This window comes from Metopolophium dirhodum, chromosome 5 (assembly GCF_019925205.1).
Source record: "Metopolophium dirhodum isolate CAU chromosome 5, ASM1992520v1, whole genome shotgun sequence".
Classification (NCBI taxonomy): Eukaryota; Metazoa; Arthropoda; class Insecta; order Hemiptera; family Aphididae; genus Metopolophium; species Metopolophium dirhodum.
In genome coordinates, this window is record NC_083564.1 from 17,135,044 (window position 1) to 17,143,745 (window position 8,702).

General features: G+C 27.6%; 1 long non-coding RNA gene across 1 annotated transcript; it reads right to left on the reverse strand.

Moving 5' to 3' along the window:
• Nucleotides 1–312: 312 nt before the first annotated feature.
• Nucleotides 313–8,359, reverse strand: LOC132944492 (uncharacterized). The gene is made up of 7 exons (XR_009664463.1): nucleotides 8,266–8,359; nucleotides 8,103–8,144; nucleotides 7,124–7,186; nucleotides 1,721–1,774; nucleotides 1,461–1,499; nucleotides 820–846; nucleotides 313–342 (listed from the first exon to the last, which is right to left on the reverse strand). It is a non-coding gene; the product is annotated as an uncharacterized LOC132944492 (long non-coding RNA).
• Between the last annotated feature and the right edge of the window lie 343 nt (nucleotides 8,360–8,702).

The window sequence follows — 8,702 nt, forward strand, 5'->3', positions numbered from 1 at the left end:
AATGGTAAGATAAGCTTGTATAATTCGTTAATTATCTTGTTTAATAAAGGTATAATTTTATGCAGTCTAAAATATTAGTTAACAATTTTAAATTCTCCACCCATTAATATGCGCTAGTTTTAGAAACCCTAATATAAAACACCACAAGCCGCGTTAGCGTCGAGTCACAGTTACTATAAAACGCACTATGGTACATATTATTATACTAAATTTGTAAAAAGTCCATTGAAAGTGGTGGTGGGGGGGGGGTGGGTGGGTTGAATCCTCCGCCTTGAGCACTAACATATTACACATTGTATAATAACATTTTACCTAATGACACCTTTATCTTAATGCAGGTAACTGGAAATGTATAAATATTAATATTAAATTTACGTATGTACAATGACTAATGTTATGAATTTTAATAAATATTAAAGAGGCAATCATAAAAAATATAGAAAAAACTATTAATTTACATTCTTAAAAAATAAAATCTATAAAAAACTATTTTATTAATATGCATAGTGATAGTAAGGTACTATAACTCACTACTCTCAACACATAATAATACAATAATTTATCAAGCAATTTTTTTTTTAGAATAAGACAGAATGTTTAATATACCAATGAAATGTTCAAAAGTTTATGGATAGTTTTGTTATTACTTTTCAGTTAGTAGACATTATTTCAATACAAACATAGGTATTTGTCCATAATGACTTTTCATCTATTCTTCGTCACAGAATAAATAAATAAAATATAATTATACAAGTCGACAAAATGTATAGTTTATATTAATTACACATTGTAATTTAAAATAAAAGTATTCAAATTTACCACAACTCAAAATTTTTTTGTTATTAACTGCAAATTTATAAACATAAATATTTTATTTTTGGACGTAATGATTAATCATATGAAATTTAATAAATATTAAATAGGTATCTCTCATAAAAATTAATAGAAACAAATATTTATTTACAATCTCAAAAAATTAAATATAGTTATTGAATGTATAACTATATTATTGAAATGCATATGGATAGGTAGGTACTTAAAACGCACTATTCATAGCACACAATAATATTAAAATGCTTAGATTCCCAATACTGTATATTTTAATTTTTAACTGGCAGTTGTATATTTTATTTTTAATGAAATTTCAAGAATTGGACCCTCTCAGGTCTTCCTGTTACAGCCTGTATTATATTATCTCCCACACGCTTGGAAAGTTGGAACAATAGGCATATAGATAAATCTTCACTACAAAACTAAAAAACATAAAAACCAAATTACCTTAGTGAAGTATTACAAATAATAAAAAAAAGAAACAATGTCAATCGTAAAGGTTTGCATGTAAAAACCGGAGTAAAAAATGTAAGCGAGCTCTTTCTACTCACAATTTGACATTCAGTTTATATTTCTTGTGCTATTTAACTATATTATATTATAATATCGTGGTTTATACTGTTACTCACTTTCCTTACAACAAAACGTTCTTGGGTCATATAATTCATCTGTAAATCAAGTAAATAACAAGTACCTACCTTGGTTATTCAAATTGTTGCCTTTTTCACTGTCTTGTTAGGTACATTATATAAATATAAATATATAATTACACAAACACAACTATATGTCTATACCTAGTCTATATAATAGTATAATACAATAATTTTTAGGGAGTTACAATGTTAAATAATATGTAAATAATTATTAAATAATATAGAATTATGCTCACCGTCAGCATTCGAATAACTCGTACTGAGCTCGAAGAATGCCACCAGTATATTGACTAGAAAGTATAATATTTGATTGTTAATTATATTTATAACATTTAACATTTATAATATCCAAGAACATTGTATTATTTTAATAATATATTAACATAATTTTATATACCTAATAAAATATTGATGAGACAGATAAGGCTAGCTATACATTTTTTGATCATTTTTTCTATAATATATTATTTAGACCACTATTTGTTTTAGACTCGTAGTATATTCAACGGTGTGTGCACGGGAGGTGATTGGTGTGCCTGGTCACCCCTGACATTTTATAATTGTGTCCCTTAAATTAAAGTCCCAGGGTCTAGGGACAATGATTTTTTCTGATATAACTAGAATAAAATAAAATATTTTTTTCTAAGAAATGTGGTAAAAAATAAATCATTTTTCGTAATAAAAAAATAATAAAACGTAATAGTATATTGTGTAGCATGGGCGGGAAGTAAGCTATTTCACTCACACAACTGAAATTGGCAAAATTCCTTCCACACACGATCCACACATACTGTTTTTTGTCACGCCTCTGCGTTCATCGATCACGGAAAAGGTAATGCAGAGATATATGCACAACCAGACTATATTACGTAAACAATATTTCATGAAAGAAACGATTTGGTTTTATTTATTTTTAGGGTCATGCATCGAGATTATAATATGAATGTAAGATGTAATCAAAAGTTTATGTTTTATAAGGATCGTGGTATAGATTCCAGTGTCTGGTATAGTGTAGAGAATACGCCCAGCACTTTTGGCGATTTCCACTTTACCGCCTGGACTTTATTGGGATTTTCATTTTACGTCCCGGAACTATTAGGATTCTTACTTTACCTCCAGATTGGAGGAAAAAAATTTAATTTGCTTGGAGTAAGTTGTTATGATTATAACCCATGATATTTACAAAAAAATTACAAATAATAAATAAACATTGTAATTATATTCTAAGTATTATTATTGGCACTGATTAATATGTATCTACATGTATTGTTAAGAGCTTTAGTCCAAATTAAGAAAACAACCCAATAATATTGTATGCACGCTTCCCCTCCCCAAAATTCCAGTTTGCGCAGGCCTATGAGTGTTTTAAAAATTGTAAAGATGTTATTAAAATCGATTTGGAAACACATCAGAATTCTAAACAAAACTCTATGTAATTTTGCTATATTAGGTAGGTAGCTGATTCTGGATGGCGTAGCCTGTGTCAAACTAAATGCCCTTGGATTTACATATTATATCTTCTTAAAATCTTATGAAAATCGGTCAAAAACTAAGGATTAGCTGTATTTTTTTTTATATATTTGGAGGGCTTGAAACCGATTGAAAAAATTTCGATTTCGTTTTCAATTTTTCAATACCGGTATTACGAAATTCCGGTTTCGGTTTCAACTTTCCAATACCGATATTTGGAAATTTCGGTTTCGGTTTCGGTTTTGTATGCTGGTTTCTACATTTTTAAAAACGGATTTAAAGCAGACTTTAAGTTAGAATTATAAATAATTTTATTATACTTAAATAGTTAAATACTTAATATGATTTTTTAATTTTTGATAAAAATAAGAGTAATATTTCAATAGGAGTGATTTTGTAATTTTATTCTACAAATTACAAGCTTTAAGGAACCTAGAACAAAATTATTTCAATAGTTTAAAGTGTTTAAACTTTAAAGATAGTACATACATGTCTAGACTATAAGTATAAAAGTAAACCGATAAGGAACTACACTATAATGAACAACAAACACGCAGACTGCACTTCTGCAAACACAGTATTTTTAATAACTAAATAATTCTTAAACAATATTATATAATATTTTAAATTTATTTTTATATTAGTGTTATTATTATTGTCTCTGATCCCCACGGCCTACAGACTGCAGTAGCGGTGATGGTCGTACGATCACTCACACAAATTAAAACCCGTGCAATTTTCAGTTTTTCCTGGTATTGTACCTCTATAAATAATTGGTTCTAGCAGTAATTATTATATGATTTTCTTATTATTTATATTTTATAGTTTGATTATAATAGTATTATACTATTCAGTATTTAATAGCTTAATACTATTAAATAACAATCTAATAAATTAATAGACCCATATACGGGCCGTCATCTGTCAAATGTGCTGCCCAATAAATAATTAATAACTATTATTAATATTATTTATTATTCATTACTATTATAATAAAAGTATAAAACCTCAACTTGGCCGAAATTCTCGACTCAACTCTCGGACCACAACCGGATCAGAACATAAAAACGCTTAAATTTCTTAAGCTAACTAATTTAATTATCAAAATATAATTGTATCTATGAACCCTATGTATATTATCTAAATTGTTATTAAGGATTGTGAACTAATGGCCTTTGCTGCCGAGTTGTTTTTAAGAACAATAAAAAAAAAAAAAAGGTATAAAACAACTATAATAATTTTTCAAATAATGAAATGGTTATCAACATTTTAATCATAATCCCATGGGTGTATCAATGCAATTTACGTATTTACGTACATTTTAAAATAATTTACGTTAATTAAAAAAAAAGCATTATTTAAAATATTAAAATTAAAATATTGAGTTATAAGTTATAACAACGGTTCCCAATTTTTTCCGATTTCGGTTTTGACTTTAATACCGGTATCCAATTTTTTTCGGTTTCGTTTTCGATTTTGATTTCGGTTTCGGTTTTTTAACGGTTTATACCAATTTCTGAAACCGGTTTTGAAATCGGTTTCAAGACCTGTATATTTGAGAAATCATAAAGTGAAATCATCCATTACAAAAATGATAGAGAATAATATTTTTGAGGGTACGACATATCAGTTTGTTTAAATATTGTCACAAAACAATTAAATAATTTAATTTTACAATAATTTTTTTGTTGGGGTGCATCAGTTTGTCTCTGGCGTATTTTGTGAGGAGGCATTCAGTTAATAGGTGTTTAAAAGTTGTAGTCGCAGTGTTGCATGGGGTGCATATTATACGTTGTTAATTTTTCCTCATTAAATGTTCATGAGTGTATAATGTGTGGCCGATTCGTAATCTGTTGATTATGATTTGATGCCTGCGTGGGAGTGACGTGTAAAATTAAAAATACTAGTGCCAAACACAGAAAGAGCATTATCACTTCTAGAACTTCTCAATGAGACGAACCTTCTTCAAAAAATATAACATGAACACTTAGATATATCACATACAACTTATACTATCCTAAAACTTATTGCATCATATAATTTTTCTTATATAAACCTTATTCTTTTGTAAAATTTAAATAAATTGTAATATGTATCTGGAAACGCCAAGGTAATTGAGGCGTATTTTTTAAATATGAAAAAAAAAAATTTTATTTTGAACCCTGAATATAAAGTCAAATAATAATAAAATATAAAACCCCTTTTAAAAATTATCTTCTATAACTTTTGTGATGGATGATTTTACTCTTAGATTACTCAATAATCATTAAAAACCATTTTAGATGACAGTGTTGTGTATGGGTCTGAAAGAGAAAATAAATATTACATTGACATCCTCTTAAGAGTTGTATTTGTCTTTCTGTATTTACATTAAAAATATGCCCAGAATTAAGGAAACAAATCATAATATTAATTACTGTAATTGATTTCATATAATTATTTTATTTTAAGATTTGTTTTAGATTTTGAGCGGAGCGATAGATTGTAGCCACATATACCATCACTTGAAGAAGTTTTTTTTGAATTAGATAATCTAAAATTAAATTTGTCAACAGGCCCCGATAATCTGTCAGCTACCTTTTTACACGAATGTCGTTTTGTCCTTGCACCTCATATTCATTTTCTTTTTAACCAGTCTTTAAATTCTGGTATATTTCCTACAATCTGGAAAACTGTGTTTATTTCCCCTATTTTCAAGAAAGGTGATCGCTCTACCGTAGATAATTACCGCCCAATTTCAAAAATTTCTATACTTCCAAAAATATTCTCAAAAATAATAAATAATAAATATAATATAATCTCTTATATTAAATAAATTTTTACATGATACTCAACATGGTTTTCGTAAAGGGCATTCCACCATAACTAATTCAGCCATATTCAAACACAATATAATCGATTCATTCTTAGCTAAATCCCAAATGGATACAGTCTTCACTGATTTCAATAAAGCGTTTGATAGTGTGGATCATTTTATATTATACATAAACTGAAAAAAATCGGATTCTGTGATCCATTACTATCCTGGCTTACATCCTTTCTAATTAATAGAATCCAACTAGTTAAATTAAACCAATTTATTTCAGAACCCATCCAAGTTCTCTCAGGTGTTCCTCAAGGCGACCATCTTTAACCTACATTGTTTCTATTATTTATAAATGATATAAATATGATTATAAAACACTCAAATATTTTATTATTTTCAGATGACGCGAAGATCTTTAAAAAAATAGATTCCATTCATGATTGTATTAATTTACAAGATGATTTAAATAATTTATATGATTGGTGTAATTTAAATGGTTTGAACCTCAATATCTGTAAATGCAAAATATTATCATTTAATATTAAAAAATCTCATGTTTATTTTGATTATAAATTTAATAATGTCTCTATTGAACCTGTGGATTCATTTACTGACTTGGGAACCACTTTCGATTCTAAGTTATGTTTTAATCAACACATTGATAAAATAACCAATAAAGCATTTCAAAATCTCGGTTTCATTACTCGAACTTATGTAAATGCCCTAAAAAGTATTTATTTTGCTTTTGTCAGATCACATGTAGAATATGATCCCTTATTTGGTCATCAGAAAACATAGGAGTTAATCTCGAAGCTATTCAAAATCGTTTTCTTCGCTCTCTAACATTTAAGTTTAAAATCGAACGTCCACCACATTCAAATTATAACGGAGTATTATCCTACTTCAATATAGAATCGTTAAATACAAGAAGAAGTAACCTCCATTATTCATTTTTATTAAAACTATTAAACAACTCAATAGATTGCCCTTATTTACTGCAACGATTAAATTTTCGAATAAATACTAAATCCACCAGAAATCTAGAAAGCTTTTTAATTAATAATGTTTCTAAAACATACTCTAAATCATCTCCTTCAAATATACTGATGACTATAGGAAACACTATGAATATTAATTTTAGTTAAAATTATTATAGCTGTAAAATTATATACCACATAATATGTAATTGTTATATTAATTGAATGTAAACTTTATACTATTTGTACCAACATTTTATTGTATTCATGTCACTACACAAAACAAATTTTTTTTTTATATATATTATTCTGTAAATCGAGTTTTTTTTTCCGTCAATAAAGATAATAATAATATGTGGTTCAGTATAATAATTGTAAAAACTCACTGGTTGCTGGGACAGTATTGTCGTACTCTTTTTTTACATGTTTTTTAAATTGATCAATATCCTCTGGGATATTCAATTTTTTGAGACAATCATCATTACACGAGAATTACCGCAAAATTGCATGAAATAAAAATGAGTTAATTAATATATTATATTATTATTTAAATAGACGTTATACGGCAACTCCATATGAGGTAACACCTGCTATGAGCTCTAAGATTTTATACATAGTAAAAAGTTATATCACAAGAGAGGAATAATACGTAGTTTGATATCCATTATAGACTAGATCTGTAGGTACTCTATCCAGAGAGAGAACACACCAGTATTTATCCTGCGATGTTGGTAAATATTTTTACGACATTTCATTTTTTTAAGTGATTTATGAGAATTTTTAATGTATTATGTACGCATATATACGCCATACTAAATACGTATAGCAAATTTTTCGTTTACTAGTTTCAATAGTGTGCTGTTGGCAGTGGTGGCGCATGTTGTGGGGCACACGGGTACGTGACCCACCTACAAAGTTGAGAAGAAAGAAGAAGAATATATTATATTAAATTAAAATTGAATAAAGTATAAGTATTTCTTCCATCATAATATAGTTGGTACTTGGTAATTTGGTATACTTTTTTTTGTACTGAGCGAATTTTCTATGAAGATAATACTTTCGGCCTTGTGATTTTTCTCCAAATTCTTCGAAAAACACTAAAAATGAAAAATGAAACGGCACGTTTGATTATTTATTTTGCAAGTCATGCACGCTGGCGGCAGTGGACTCACACACTCTCTCAATTTTTTAACTTGTGATATTTCACAGACTCGTATCTTGCTTAAAAATTGAAGAATCCGTCCTCTTAAAAATATATTAAAATGCATTATAATATTATAGTTATAGAAACGAAAAGAAAAAAACATAGAAATTATAATTTACATACTTATAATAAATAGATTATTATCACTATATACTACTTACCAAATTGCTTTGCAAAACAGTAGTTTATAAATCCAAAATCGTCTATACATGTAAATTATCAAACGTTTATCGTTACTTTATGATACATACTGATTTGTTCAAATACCGAATTAAATACTAATTAATTGATAAATTACAATAATTTTTTTAAGCTTTTACATACCTGAAAATCCAACTTTCTTTAAACTTTCTGTTAATCATTTATAACATACAAAAAATAATATTAACAAAGTTAATTTAATGTTTTTTAGTCAAATAAATAATAATGTAAAATAATTTAAATTATTTCCAACCCTCACACCTGTATGACAATATATATATACTACCGTAGACCAGGTGTGTGTCGTCAGAAAGAAAAATAACGGAAATTAGGTACTTAATCACTCTTCTGTACAGTATAGATGTCATTTGTACCTCGTCAAGGAGTACATCACTTTAATGGTTGTGTTAAATTTTAAGGTTGTGTATAGCGATTCTTGGTGGTGTCTGTCAGCCACTTTCGCATATTTACTATTTACCACTTAAGTACGATTGAGCATACTATACCTGTTTAGCAACACGATTGGGCATAGAATGTTTTATGTGACGTTGCTACATCGT